The following is a 14,650-nucleotide window of genomic DNA, read 5'->3' on the forward strand; positions in this document are numbered from 1 at the left end:
CAATCAATATAAATATCTTTTTGAATACCTATCCATCTATATATCCATATATCTGAATATCTATCATCTATATCTATCTATCTATCTATCTATCTATCATTAAGTGCAATCAATTTTTAAGTTGGCAGTAAGTAATTAATTGTCCTTTGACCTGTACATTTCAAAAATCCTTTTTCAAACAATGAACTTACCTGTATTGTCCAAAAATACTTACTTGACGAAAAAAGAGAGGTCCGATACAAACAACACAAACAGTCTTATTAAAAAAAAACAGTTACATTCAGTAATTAAATAAAGAAAAAAGGAAAAACATCTCCAGTGATGGTCTGTGCTGATCCTGGCATCAAGATTTAGTCCAAAACCTGAGGAGACAAGAAAATATGACCGAATTAGTATCAGTTTGACTCGTGACATTTGAAAAAAATATAATACAAATTCCTATTATGTTTTTGAATACCTATCCATCTATATATCCATATATCTGAATATCTATCATCTATATCAATCTATCTACCTATCTATCTATCTATCTATCTATCTATCTATCTATCTATCATTCATTAAGTGCAATCAATTTTTAAGTTGGCAGTAAGTAATTAATTGTCCTTTGCACTGTACATTTCAAAAATCCTTTTTCAAACAATGAACTTACCTGTATTGTCCAAAAATACTTACTTGACGAAAAAAGAGAGGTCCGATACAAACAACACAAACAGTCTTATTAAAAAAAAACAGTTACATTCAGTAATTAAATAAAGAAAAAAGGAAAAACATCTCCAGTGATGGTCTGTGCTGATCCTGGCATCAAGATTTAGTCCAAAACCTGAGGAGACACAAGAAAATATGACCGAATTAGTATCAGTTTGACTCATGACATTTGAAAAAAATATAATACAAATTCCTATTATGGCCTATGTTTTATAACATATCAGTATCTTTTTGCAAATCGCCAAGCTGTTCACTGTACAGCATCTAAATGAGGGGTGGCTTGAGCGCAGACTCGGATGAGAGGGGAGGGGCTTCGAATTGATTGACAGCACACGGATGCCGGGATGCTCAGCGTCACGTGTGTGGGGATGACGCTGAGTGTGTGCTGCTCTCCCGCCGCCATGCCACAGCATGAGTGTGTTTACCAGCATGCAGGTTGAAGGAGCGGGGAAGCAGACTTTATCAGCCGTGATGTTTGACCCCGAGCCTAGAGCCATACAGGGGTCAGGGGAAGGACTGTCTGGGCACTGGGATTGACCCCAGGGCTCTGGGGGTGGGGTGCTTGTTGGTTCCAGTCTAGGGTGCTTAATATCACCTCTGGGGATTGAGATGCAGACAGCTCAACGACTGACCCTGCTTAATCATCAGTGCGCAACGTCTAGTCTGCTTGTTCATGGTACAAAATCATGGCGGGTGGATATGGTGTTATGGAAATCAAACATGGCTTCCATCATTTTATTTTAACACACACACACACACACACACAATTATTTATAAGAAGGCCATAAAAAGCCATAAAGACCAAAAATGGTCATAAACACTATATGTATTTTGTTGCAAAAATGCAATCAGATATACCTGCAGCTATGTAAGCAGCATATTTCTGATGAAACTCACAATATTATCTTACACTAATCTATCTGATTTATCTCACACTATTGTGATACAAGGTTCATTATCCAGCTAGGGTCTGAAACAGGACGTGTTTTATTGGACGAGAGTCATGAATGCGATTCATTTGAATTCTCAGACTGTAAACAAACAGCTAGCTTGACGCTAAGCTAGCAAGAGTATGGAGCTGTTTGGGAGGACACGTCACACCAAAGCCGTCAGGAGATGGTTTAATGTACCCAGCGTTTGGGTGGGGGGCAGAAATCGCCTGTCTGAAACCCCCCCCCAACCCACCCCACACACACACAGAGGGAACGCGCGCCTACGACCCAGGCAGAGATTTTGTGGAGGGGGCGTCTGGTCCTCTATTCAGACAGTCCTGTCTGATGTCCCATTAAGATTTGAGTCCAGGACTGTGAGGGGTGAGGGGAAAGGCACTGGTTAACCCCCCTGGACTTCTGCTGCAGCTCCTGGGTCCTATTATTTGAGGCAAGCTGTTGGCTGCATACTAATTCTGCATCACTCAGTCACGAATCGGCTCGTATGAGGAGCGGCGTATGAAATAAAGGTGGCGCAGAAGAGGCCCTGTATGGAATGAAGGAAGCATATGCTCACTAAACACGCTCGGACTGACAAATATCCAGTGCACTGAATGAAAAAGGTTAACATAGCTTGCTAACTGGTTAGTTGCATCATTCTGCAGGGAAGAGGAGGAGCCTGGAATCATGCAGCTGAAATGACCTGCATTCGTTTTCATTTAGTTTTGGATTTTTTGCCTAATGATACATACTGTCAAGAGGGAGGAAAAGAAGTGATGGCAAGAAATGTTGTAAGCCAGACTTGAACTTGCATCATCCAGATGAGCGCCACAGATTAATGTGTCAGAGCACATGCACTAGCCACTAGACAATTTAAATATTATGTTTATGTTATTATTTAAATGTTTAAGAAATAACGGTCTTAAAATCAAAACTAAAAATGTAAATATTTTAAATATCTATCATTCAGATTAAATTTCAATTTAAATATTATTATTATTATTAAAATATTATTAAAAAGGTTTTTAATGTATTTTAAAAACACAATAAATATACATAAAAATAAAATATGTAATCTAATATTTCTAATAATCGAATATTTTTAAATGTTAAATAATATTTTAATAAAGTATAATTTTTGCATGCCATATCAAGATTTATCATTAATACAAATATATATTAATAAAAATGAAAGTTTTTAAAAATTGATATCTATCTAATTATCAGAAGAATTAGAAAATTACTTATCACATTAAAAAATAAATATTTTATTAATATATAATATTATTTAGCATGGTTATTTTAAAACATGCTAAACATTAAATGTTTTTACTTTTTAACATTTTTATTTTAACTCATATTTATGTTATTAAATTTTTTATAAAAAATTATTTATTTAAATTATGATAAAATAACTATCTTGACCTGGCATGTTAAAAAAGAACTTAAAAGGTAAAAACTTAAAAAGTATAAAAATAAAAGTTATTATATTTAATATCTTATGTGTATTCTACTGATATTATGATGCTAAGCGCAAGCTGTGTTTTTCGAAGAAGAAAGGCATTAAAACACATGCTACTAGATCACTGTTTGCATCAATCAGGTATTCTGTGGGCTATAAATAACCATGACCAGCGGGTGAATGAGAGATAGACACCAGACAAGGCCAGTGGAGAAAAGCGTCCAGTCCCCAATGACACCACTATCTCCATAAAGGGGGGCTCACAACGGGCTTTGTTCCCCTGTTTAACACTGCTTTATAAAAACTATTCTCTATGTACTCAGCAAAGCAAAGCTTTATGTACAAAGCAGAGCCATTTTCTTATAGTCTGAAGAAGAAGAAACAATGACAGCAGAGATGCACAGGGAGAGAAAGATAAGATGTATAAATCCAGACAGCAAAGACTTCCCTAGGGTTGCCAGGTCTGCAGTGAAATGCACATTTACATCCTGTGTGTTCCCCTATTTTCTAGTCAAATCTGTTTCGGGGTGTAGCGAGACGTCTGACCATACAAACCCCCCTGACCTTGACCTCTAGGATCCTTCCTCACCTGCAGCTGAATAGAGCAGCTGGGCCATCTAGTCAGTGAATGACTGAATATTTGACACTTTTACTCGTTCCCATGCTCAGTCGCTTCCTGAGATGATATTTAGACAGTCTTTGTGGGGGAGAGAACTATTTATTGTGCTTGGTGTACTGTGGCAGCCATTATCTGTGGTATTTTTCCTCGTTTAGTCATAATTGCCACATATGGACATTTATTAGTAAACTTACATGAAATCTGAGCATTCACACTGACACATTTAAATCTGATTTCACTCCACATTTAAATTTGGTTTATAAACATTGAATTTCATGGGTTTTTTGGTGTTTCAACAACACAAATGTCTGCATCAATATGCCTAAAAAGCAGATTTGTTTCTGCTTGCTGTCTAAAGCTTTAGATGTGGCATTTATGATTAAATGAGAACAAATATGGCAGATAATAGCTACCACAGTATAATGAACACAATATTTTCAAGTAAGTTCATTAACAAATGTCTATGTCATTTTAACCTAAGTTTCATCTTCCGATGTAAACATAGATTTGTGTAGTCGAAACAACAACAAAATTATGACATTTTGTTTACAAACCCAATTTAAGTGTGAAACCCAATTTAAATGTGCCTGAATACTCAGATTTCAAGTTTATTAATAAATGTCCATATTTTATTTATCTCATGAATCATTTTCTATACATAAAGCATTGTTTTCACTAAATATGTGCTTGCGTATCTCCAAAGTTCATCTGTGTTTTCTTTAGATCATTAGGCGTGATTTTATGGTCCCTTTAAAAGCCTATCTGAAACAAGTTTCCCTAAGAAGTACCTTCATACATAAAACGCTGTCTGTTTAGTCATTCACTTTGGATTTCGGACACAACCAGTACTTTACGGTAGACCATCATGCTCCCTCCCTCGCTCGTCTCTCTCCATTGACAGCATGAGGACCCCTGTATACTTCCTTATGGCTGCCTGCAATGTGCCTGTCTGAAATGCAAAACAATGGGGTTGACGTACCGGGAGCAAAACATAAAAACTCATTATTCACTGTGGATCACAGCGCATTCGATGAATGTAATTACTTTCAGTTGCGGTTTATTGGGGGTTTATGTGACCTGTTCTGGCAATACAGGCATTTTCTTCTTCTTATAATCTACTGCTGAGATGCAACTCATTGATTTTTTTCTGCTTGCTGTCTAAAGCTTTAGATGTGGCATTTATGATTAAATGAGAACAAATATGGCGGATAATAGCTACCACAGTATACTGAACACAATATTTTCAAGTAAGTTCATTAACAAATGTCTATGTCATTTTAACCGAAGTTTCATTTTCCGATGTAAACATAGATTTGTGTAGTCGAAACAACAAAAAAATTTTGTTTACAAACCCAATTTAAGTGTGAAACCCAATTTAAATGTGCCTGAATACTCAGATTTCAAGTTTATTAATAAATGTCCATATTTTATTTATCTCATGATTCATTTTCTATACATAAAGCATTGTTTTCACTAAATATGTGCTTGCGTATCTCCAAAGTTCATCTGTGTTTTCTTTAGATCATTAGGCGTGATTTTATGGTCCCTTTAAAAGCCTATCTGAAACAAGTTTCCTCATTCATAACAGATCCAGATGGGAAAAGAGCTGCTAAGCAGGACAGGATGTGGCAAATGTATTAGAATATTATAAAACAGCAAAATTGAATGTAATGCAAGTACACAAATAGTGCATCATGTACATGCACTGTAAACATATTGTTTGTCAGGTAAACGATAATATGATAATAATGGTACAAGTCAAAATTACTTCTTAATATGACTGAATCAACCAGGTAACATCAACAAAAGTAATTTTAAGGGACAGAAATATGCCCATATGGTAACTGCAAATTTCTGCAAATGCACATGAACATACAGGATAACATAAAGGACATACATATGTCTTTAAAATAAGATAATTCAGAACTCAGCTTCATTTTTTTCGGATCACAAAAGACAGAGAAAAATCCTTGCAATTGTACATTTAATGAATGGTAATCTTCTTCAATCTTTTTACAAAAAAAGATTCAAATTTCATAAAAATTATCCCATGCAACTCGTTCCGTATCCCAAGTGCTCTTAAGGCATATGGTAGGGTTTGCCGAGAAACAAATTCGAAAATGTAATCTATTATTAAGAGAAAATCTCCAGTCATCGCATTCGTATGAGTGCGTAGCAGTTCGTGCCGGCGCACCTAGGAAAAGCACACAAGCAAGCGAATCATTTTGAAACATCAAGAAAAATAAAATCATGACACGAAACACGATTCTTTCTTCTCTGAGGTTAATATGTCCGTTCTGAGGCAGTCAGTATTAAACAGCCTAGAAAGTGCGCAAAGAGTGCTACCTCTATAATCACTAAAAGCTGTCATTCACTTCAGTTCATCGAGATCTCACGACGTTCCTTAATCAATGAAGCTGTCTGCACTGCACAATGAATTTCTTATTTACATCGTATCTACACGTTGTTATAATGAGAAGATTCGCGAGCTTGCAGAACTCAGCACCTGACAAAAACTCGTCATTTCAAGTGGTGAGTGAACATTTGAGGCTCTCCATAACACAAATACACACTGGAGCGTTTGCCAAATATGTTTTGCCAATGTCAGATGGGGCCCTAAGCAGCCGCTTACCTCGCTTATTGGTTAAGTCCGCCCCAACTTGGCCGAAATCATAACAGACCATCCGTTGCTCTATCCGGTGAACTCTCGAAAAACTCATCAACCAGCTGTTTGACTACAAACACATAAGAAATGTGAGCTTACATGTTTTGACATTGACTTTTTTTTTTTTTTTCACTTTTGTGAACACATACCTGAGTTATCAGGAGAAACAGAAAAGCAATTTTAGTGGCTTTCCTCAATTGCAGCTCATCAGCGTCTAGAGTAAACACAGCGCATCACTATGACAACCTCACGCATCCACTCCCCCTATTGATAGTTTTCACGTGACGTCACACCCTTATAGGAACACCCACCTGGAGGGCAAAACGAAGCTTTGCTCCACTGACCGCCAGTTATTTTTACACACATTGCTTTAAGTAGTAATACAGTAAAACGCAGATATTAAGAGGCGAAATTCAGTAAACACCTTATTGATTATGTATATTTTGTACAGGCAAGCAGATGAAGCCAGAATATAAACACAATGTGCAAAGTTTCACGTTAAATGGTTTCACATAGAAAACCATTATAAGGAAAACACTGAAGCATTAAGCGGATTGCATTCATATTCCGGCCTCATCTGCTTGCCTATGTAAACTGTGCATCATTAATATGGTGATTACTGAATTTGATCTTTTAATATTACTGTTTAAGTGTTTTTACAACGTTTTGTCGCACTGTTTAATGATTGAAATATTGCCGCGGGGGCTTAATATGGATTGCAAATGTCCAAAACTTGCATTTTGTTCACATACCTTTGTTTTATTCTTTTGAGAGGTGATCTTAATATTTGCGGCTGGGAAACAGATGGAAAATTGAGAGGCTTGTGCTGCAGTTCTATGGATGTTTTGCTCTCCAAGTCTTCGAGCCGGTCACGTGACTGAAAGCTATGAATTGACTGAAACTGCTTTGTTTCAAACTCAGCATTTAACGGTGATGAATAAACAAAAAGACTAAGTGTACAAAATTGACTTCCTTTTTTTCGGTTTCATAAAATATAATAAATAATTTTTTTTAAATCACAAAACAGACATCACCTTTGTGACTGCACACGGGTGTTTTACAGCAATAATAATAATAATAATAAAAGCAAAATTTATTTGTTAATTTGACGGAAACACGTCCATGCAGAAATATGAGAAATATGAAATATGTCCATATGCAACTTTTTACAGTGCACACAATAAAAACATAAAAGGACATCCATGTGTGTAAAAATAAATAAAATAAATAGATAATTATGGTTATACTTGCTTAAGGTTAAAACGAAATTTTAAAAAGTAGCCTTTAGTAAAAAAAAATTAGAAATTATTTAAAACAAACAAATAGAAATGATAATTTTCAAATATTATTTGTCTCATATATATACAGTGGGTACGGAAAGTATTCAGACCCCCTTAAATTTTTCACTCTTTGTTATATTGCAGCCATTTGCTAAAATCATTTAAGTTAATTTTTTTTCCTCATTAATGTACACACAGCACCCCATATTGACAGAAAAACACAGAATTGTTGACATTTTTGCAGATTTATTAAAAAAGAAAAACTGAAATATCACATGGTCATAAGTATTCAGTTGCTGTGACAGTCCGCCCACAGACAACTTGACCCCACCCTCAAACACTATTGCATGCGCTGAACGCGGTAGACCAATCACAAAGGACTAAGCCATCTAACCAATCAGAGCAGAGTAGGCTCACGGAAAGGAGGGGTTTAGAGAGACTGAATCTTCTAACTGCTTCGAACTAATTGTTTATGAATCATTGAGAATTCAAGTGAAATTAAATGTATATTATGAGAAAACTAAAGTGTTTTTTGATCTATGTATGTAAACCTGTTGTAGGAAACTCCCAAAACTATATTAGGAACCTTAAAAATAGCATAATAGGGGCACTTTAAGATCAATACTAATAACTAGAGTTTTCTCATTTTTTAGAGTCACTTTTTAGAAAATATGGATATTTATCAGCATTATATCAGCCATATTTTATTTTGGTTAAAAACGTCATATTGATGACCGGCAAGGTGCACAGGGGCTGGATTCTGTAAGAACCAATTACTCTTTAAAACACAAACTAACATTATATACTTGAGTCCGAGAGCAGCTCTAGAGATAGAACAAATGAACACAAGGACTCGAGGGGGGTCAGCGAGGAGGAGGTGAAGCCCCAGAGGCGAGCGAGTGTAAACCCCAGCTGGGCGGACATTTTGTTGACATGCTGATAGGGATTTAAGCAGTGGGTGGGTGTGTGTGCATGCATGTGTGAGCTAGGTGAGAGGACTTTTTCAGCTGAGCTAATGAAGCATAGGTGGAGATGAATAATGGAATCTTCCAGAGGGTGGGCTGGTGTCTTCGTTTGCTATTCAAAAACTTGGTTTCTTTGGAGTAACATGTTGAGAGGAAGAAAAGCCCTCCTCTTAAAGGGGTATCATTGTTTACACTGCAGGAGACGACAGCGGGAACAAATGCGGTGAAACCGATGCTGCTTCCTTGCGACCGATGCTAGAATAAATGCCCGTAGACTTCTTTAAAACAAGCTCATGATCTTGTAAATTAACAGATTAAAAAAAAAAAAAAAAAACCTTGCCAGGTTTGCACAGAAAAGAATCCACAGTAACAAGCACCCCCTTATTTGCTAGTCAAATACATTTCGGGGTGTAGCGAGACATCTGACCATACAACAAATCCCCTGACCTTGACCTCTAGGGTCCTTCCTCACCTGCAGCTGAATAGAGCAGCTGGGTCGTCTAGCCAGCGAATGATTGAATATTTGACACTTTTACTCGTTCCCACGCTCAACCGAGATGATATTTAGACAGTCTTTGTGGGGGAGAGAAATATTTACTGTGCTCTGTGTACTATTATCTCCTCGTTTAAGGCCCATTCACACCAAGAACGAGAAATGTACAGAAAACTATATTAGCATCCACAGCAAGGAACGATAAAGTTCTGTTTATCATAAGCACATGCTGCAGTTTTGTTGTCTGCAGCTTTAAATGTTCGAGCTCTTTAAAACAGGATGGATATTGATTGGCTGGAAGGTTTTTATTGTTCATCAGCTGGAAAAATCATTCTAAATTTCCAGTGGCATTGTTCCTCTGTCTCATTACCATTATATTTGTGGTGTGGACTTCTATATTCTCATAGAATTAGAACGATTACTGTGAACTGACCTTTGGTCATTTTCAAAAAAAATTTTGGTATGTCTGAACAAAAAACATGTGAAATCTGATATTTATGAATATGATCCAAATGTGGTGTGAAATCAGATTAAAATGCATCTCAGTGTGAACGCTAACATTTCAAGTAATTTTTTGTCATTCAAAACACTAAATGTATATAAAACCATATAAAATGTGTTATTTCATATGAAGCTGTCTAAATACACTAATTTTCCATCACTCTCTCCTGAACTATGTGGTATTGACTAGGGCTGGGTTTTGACACAAATTTCACGATTCGATTCGATTCTCATTCACAAGCTTGCGATTCGATTCTCAATTCGATTAGATTCGATTCAATATTCAATATCGATTATTTTGGATATATATCTGGTATACATGCAAAATTTTCTCAAGGAAAAAAAATCTCTTAACTAATGTTGTAAAATATACATGAGAGTCAGTTGGTACTACATTACTATAATATTGAAGGAGTAAAAGTTATAATAAATATATTATATGGTGCATATATTTAGCAAAATGCTCCTCTCTACAGTTTATTTTTCTAGCTGACTAATGAGATTATGGTCACCGAATATGTTTTCTTCTGAGTTAAATATGACGTTATGTGATATTGTTTACAAGCCATTATATTGACATCTTTGCACGGCTGAAACACTGATTGAGCGAATACATGAGAGTGGATATGGATTGTAAAGTTGTACTCTTTCTTTTAACTTACCTTCGGATGTTTAGTCATGTTTATTTTGTGCTGAAACTGGTATTAATGTGGAGGAGATGATCAGTTCACGTGCGCCTCGCGTTGCCGGTTTTATTGAACCGAGGCGCGCCACGCTACAGCGATCACTCCACATTAAACAGCGCCAAAATGGCATTTATTGTTTGAATACTACAATACAATGAACATAATTTGAAATCCGAGACTTTGTTTCATATTAAAAATACCAACACACAATGCTTATTGTGATTTATTGGATGGGAGATGCCCTTCAATGTCCCATCCATTAACTGAAAACAGGCTAGACTAATCGATTCTTGGGATTTAAGAATCGATATCGTTTCGTAAAAATGAGAATCGATTATAATAGAGATATCGATATTTTTTACCCAGCCCTAGCATTCACTATGTAGTGTACGAGTAAGCAGTTTTAAACACAAAACATGCAGGAAAGTGCAAAACGGCCTGCTTATGTTCTCATGTTCCTTGTGACTTTAACACTGCAACTAGATGTCATGATGAATAAGAACAGAGGAAAACTCGAACAAATAGATCAGATTTCATCATCTGCAAAAAACAAAACAACAAAACAAAACAAAATAAAAACACAAAATGGACAATCAGTCCTAAAAACTGAATTGAAACCAAATTGAATTTGTGTGCAGTGTGAACAAAACATCAAAGGGATAGTTCGCCAAAAAATGAAAATTCTGTCATCATTTACTCACCCTCATTTCAATCCATACCTGTAGGACTTTCAGAACACAAGAGAAGATATTATCAAGTACTATTGGAAGCCATTGTATGCACCAAAAAAAAAAAAATTTTGAAATTTCTCAAAATATCTGGAACAACATGAGGGTTAGTAAATAATGATAGAATTTTAATTTTGGGTGAACTATCCCTTTAATAGCAGGATATGAGGTAAAACACAAAAATTCAACACTAATTTAAAGTTACTTGTTCAAACCATCACCCCAACCTTACACTTTCTATCAACATCTGTCTACATCTCGTGCGACCAACAAAACCATTTGCTACGGAACGGTACTTTCTCATTCCCTCTCCTTCTCCCTGTCTGTCTATCTTGTTCCACGTCTCCTTTCTCTTCTCAGCGTACGGACAGACCTGAGCTGGTCTGAAGCAACGTTTTGAAATGGTGGGGGGTGCAGTTCGGGGGCATTTTCATTATGGTCAAATCTCAGGCCCGGCTCTTCAACGTGGCCTGTGCCACCGAGCAGACAGTTTAATCATACAAAAACAGCACTCCATTCCCATTTCCCACTCTCTCCTTCACACACACCACTCCTCGCTTCATAATTCCGCGCCCCACACACTCCGCATGCAGCGCTGTGTTTTGGGGGCTTAAAAATGACATAATCAGTGACTTGGATAAATGCCTGTTTTCCCTCCGACTGTAGCTGTGGTCGAAGCTTGAGTGTTTTTAAAGGGCCAGTAGCTTTTTTTGGGATCAAGGTGAAGCACAATTTTATGCTTTTAATAATGCTGATATATTGTACTTGATCTTGAAAATAGCTTATTAGCGCTAGAACAAAATAAAGAGTAAAACTTTGACATGTTAATCAGATATATAGATGTGTCATAAAAAATGTTCTGTGATTCTGAACAAATATCCTTTTTTAAATCAGCTAAAATACTAAGCATTAGAAGCTAAACCGTTTAGACTAGTATGATACATGCTAATCAGCTTTATTTAACAAATAAAGAGAGTTATCAATTAAAAAAAATCTTAAAATATTATAAAAAGAGCTGGTAATAGGCCTGCACACAGGAAAAAGTTTACAGTCATTTAGAAGGTTGCTGGTTTTAAAAAAAATAGAAAAGGAAGTGTTTCATGACCTTTATCAACTAAAATGCCAAGCATTAAGAAGTAAACTTTTCAGATCACTATTATGCTACATTTTCACAACAAAATCAATTCCATAAACAGAGCATCATGGTAACATGCTAAATGCTAAAAGTTGTTATACAAAAAGTTCAAGAGTGCTTTGTGGTAAAAGGTAAATCTGCTTAAAATATTATGAAATGAGCTACTAAGCTAATGAATACACAGATATAATTGTGTTGCCAGAATCCCTTAGAAGTCTTTAGCCTGGCTAGCCACTTGTCAGATCACAGGTGGAATAAAATAAAATCAAATAATAAAAAAAAAAAAACTGCATATCACCCTGGCAGAACTGAGCAGTGCCAATAAATGCTTTAAGCAACTATTACTTCTGTGGGTGGACCACATTCAATCAATAACCAAGCAAATAAAAGCAGCGGGCACTCAGAGCATAGAAACCCCCTTATAACGTTGAGATGGCGCTGAAGCTCGGCTAACATCAAAACATTAAACATATAAGCCTGTCTCCGCACAGAGGGGAGCCACAACGCTCTCATATGCTGCTACAGAACTCATGGAAATGCAAAAAATGGTCTGACTTTTCTTCAAGGCTAATCAGGAATTTGAGAAAAGCTTATGGCAGACAGGCAGGGAAGGGTTTTTTTATGTTGTCGCTTTTTATATTTTGATAGAGCGTTGGAGCTAGGATACCACTCGTTTGAGATAGTTCAGCACAGTTATTAAGCTTTTACACTTCTACCTATTCAAGGTAGAAGTGTAAAAGGTTTACAAGTGGGTATGTAAGACAGCCAGAAGGAGTGTGGTTTCATGTTGTGAGAACAACTGAAGCCTGGTAGCTGTTACAACAGATAATAAAAAGGTAGCTCTAATAATTTAATTGATTGGCTCTAAAAGAAAATGAATCAAATATAAACTATAAAATATAATAATAAAATAAAATATGGTTTCATGTTATGAGAACAACAACTGAAGCCTGGTAGCTGTTGATAAAAAGGCAATTCTAATAATTGAATTAATTAAATTACATTGCTCAAATAAAATAAAATTAAATAAAATAAATGTCATGAGAACAAAATGAGATAAATTCAGCTCTAATAATTTAATTTAAAGACTCGTTTTAATTTTAGTCATCATTTACTCATGTCGTTCAAGACAAAAAAAGTCATACATGTTTGGAATGACATAAGGGTGAGAAAATGATGACAGAATTCAATTTTGGGGTGGCTAATCCTTTAATGTGAAAGAAACTGCGGTATCTGCACAGACAGGACAAAGCCAATCAACAAATCAACATCTTGTGACACCTAAATCTCGTGCCGTCCACCATAAGTCTACACCTGTACAGCAGGGCTGGGAGGTTAACATATCGCTAGGTCCTGGTGAAAACGTGGCCTTTATTCTGGCACCTAATGGGCGTAACACTCGCTCCTCCATCCCCTCCTTTCCTTTCCCGCCTTTGCAGGCTACTAACAGGATTTACTGTACTCAGCCTCCCTGCCTAGCTTTGTGCTGAATTATGCATAATTGCACTAGTGTACTCACACGCATGGCTAGCGCTGCGATTAGCATAAAAGCTTTTTGGTTTTCCTTTTTTTGTGTGTGTGTGTTTTGAAGAGACCTTGAATGGCACAAGATTTGCAGTGTGTGTGCGTGTGTTTGTTTAGGGGGGCCATGGGGTGCGGTAGCCTTGCTAGCATGTCAGGCTATATATAATTTTGTCTGGTTCAGGCTAAAACATATGGGCTCCCCAGCTGTTGTAAATATGCAAATATGGAACGAACACAGACTGACTGACCCAGACGTACCACTCTGCTGCTAATATGCGTTTTAGACATCAACTTGTCCAGACAGACGCATAAGCCACCCCCTTCACTCACCCCAAAATTTAACTGCCCTCTCCTCCCAATTTAAACCAAATCACCCCACCCACATGACATATCCCACCTATGAACCACAAACAACACGACTAATATGAGAAACTGTTATTCTAGACAGCTAACAGCACATTAGTGTCACTAGCATCCAATTTGCTAGTTTTAAAAAGGCTAACCAAAACTGAAAAAAGAGAGTCAAAACAATACAACCTAATAGTATAAAACGGATCACTCTAAATTCTTATTGGATGACCTCAAATATGTAAAATAGCTAAAATATGAACATTCAGTATGAATCTGTTATGTTGCCGAGAAACATAGCAAGTAAATGTTGTGTGTTGTCCCTAACAACAACCCAAAATAAATTTGCAATTCACACTTTATTCTACTCTGCATTCGTTTGCCACTCTTACATGTAAAAATCGTAACGCAATCTTTGCAAAAACCTTTTTGTACTTCCGTATGGTCAGTCAGATTTTGACACGTTTGATCACTATGAAACAAAATGGAAAGACTCAAGATCTAGTCAAAACTCTCATGATGACTAGTAATATTTCATACGAGATGGCGAAATCGCAAGATTCCACGACTTGGCTCAAGGTGCTACTTTTTAAATGTTTCAACCCCC

At 36.5% G+C, this 14,650-nt stretch overlaps 1 long non-coding RNA gene across 3 annotated transcripts in view; it reads right to left on the reverse strand.

Moving 5' to 3' along the window:
* Positions 1-573: 573 nt before the first annotated feature.
* LOC107719615 (uncharacterized) overlaps positions 574-14,650 on the reverse strand; it is a 49,148-nt gene continuing 35,071 nt past the window's right edge. For all 3 annotated transcript variants that reach the window (XR_001637534.1, XR_001637536.1, XR_001637535.1), the window contains one exon: positions 574-823. This is a non-coding gene — a long non-coding RNA (uncharacterized LOC107719615). The remainder of the gene's footprint in view (positions 824-14,650) is intronic.

Source organism: Sinocyclocheilus rhinocerous, unplaced genomic scaffold (genome assembly GCF_001515625.1).
Source record: "Sinocyclocheilus rhinocerous isolate Xijiao unplaced genomic scaffold, SAMN03320098_v1.1 scaffold1294, whole genome shotgun sequence".
NCBI lineage: Eukaryota > Metazoa > Chordata > Actinopteri > Cypriniformes > Cyprinidae > Sinocyclocheilus > Sinocyclocheilus rhinocerous.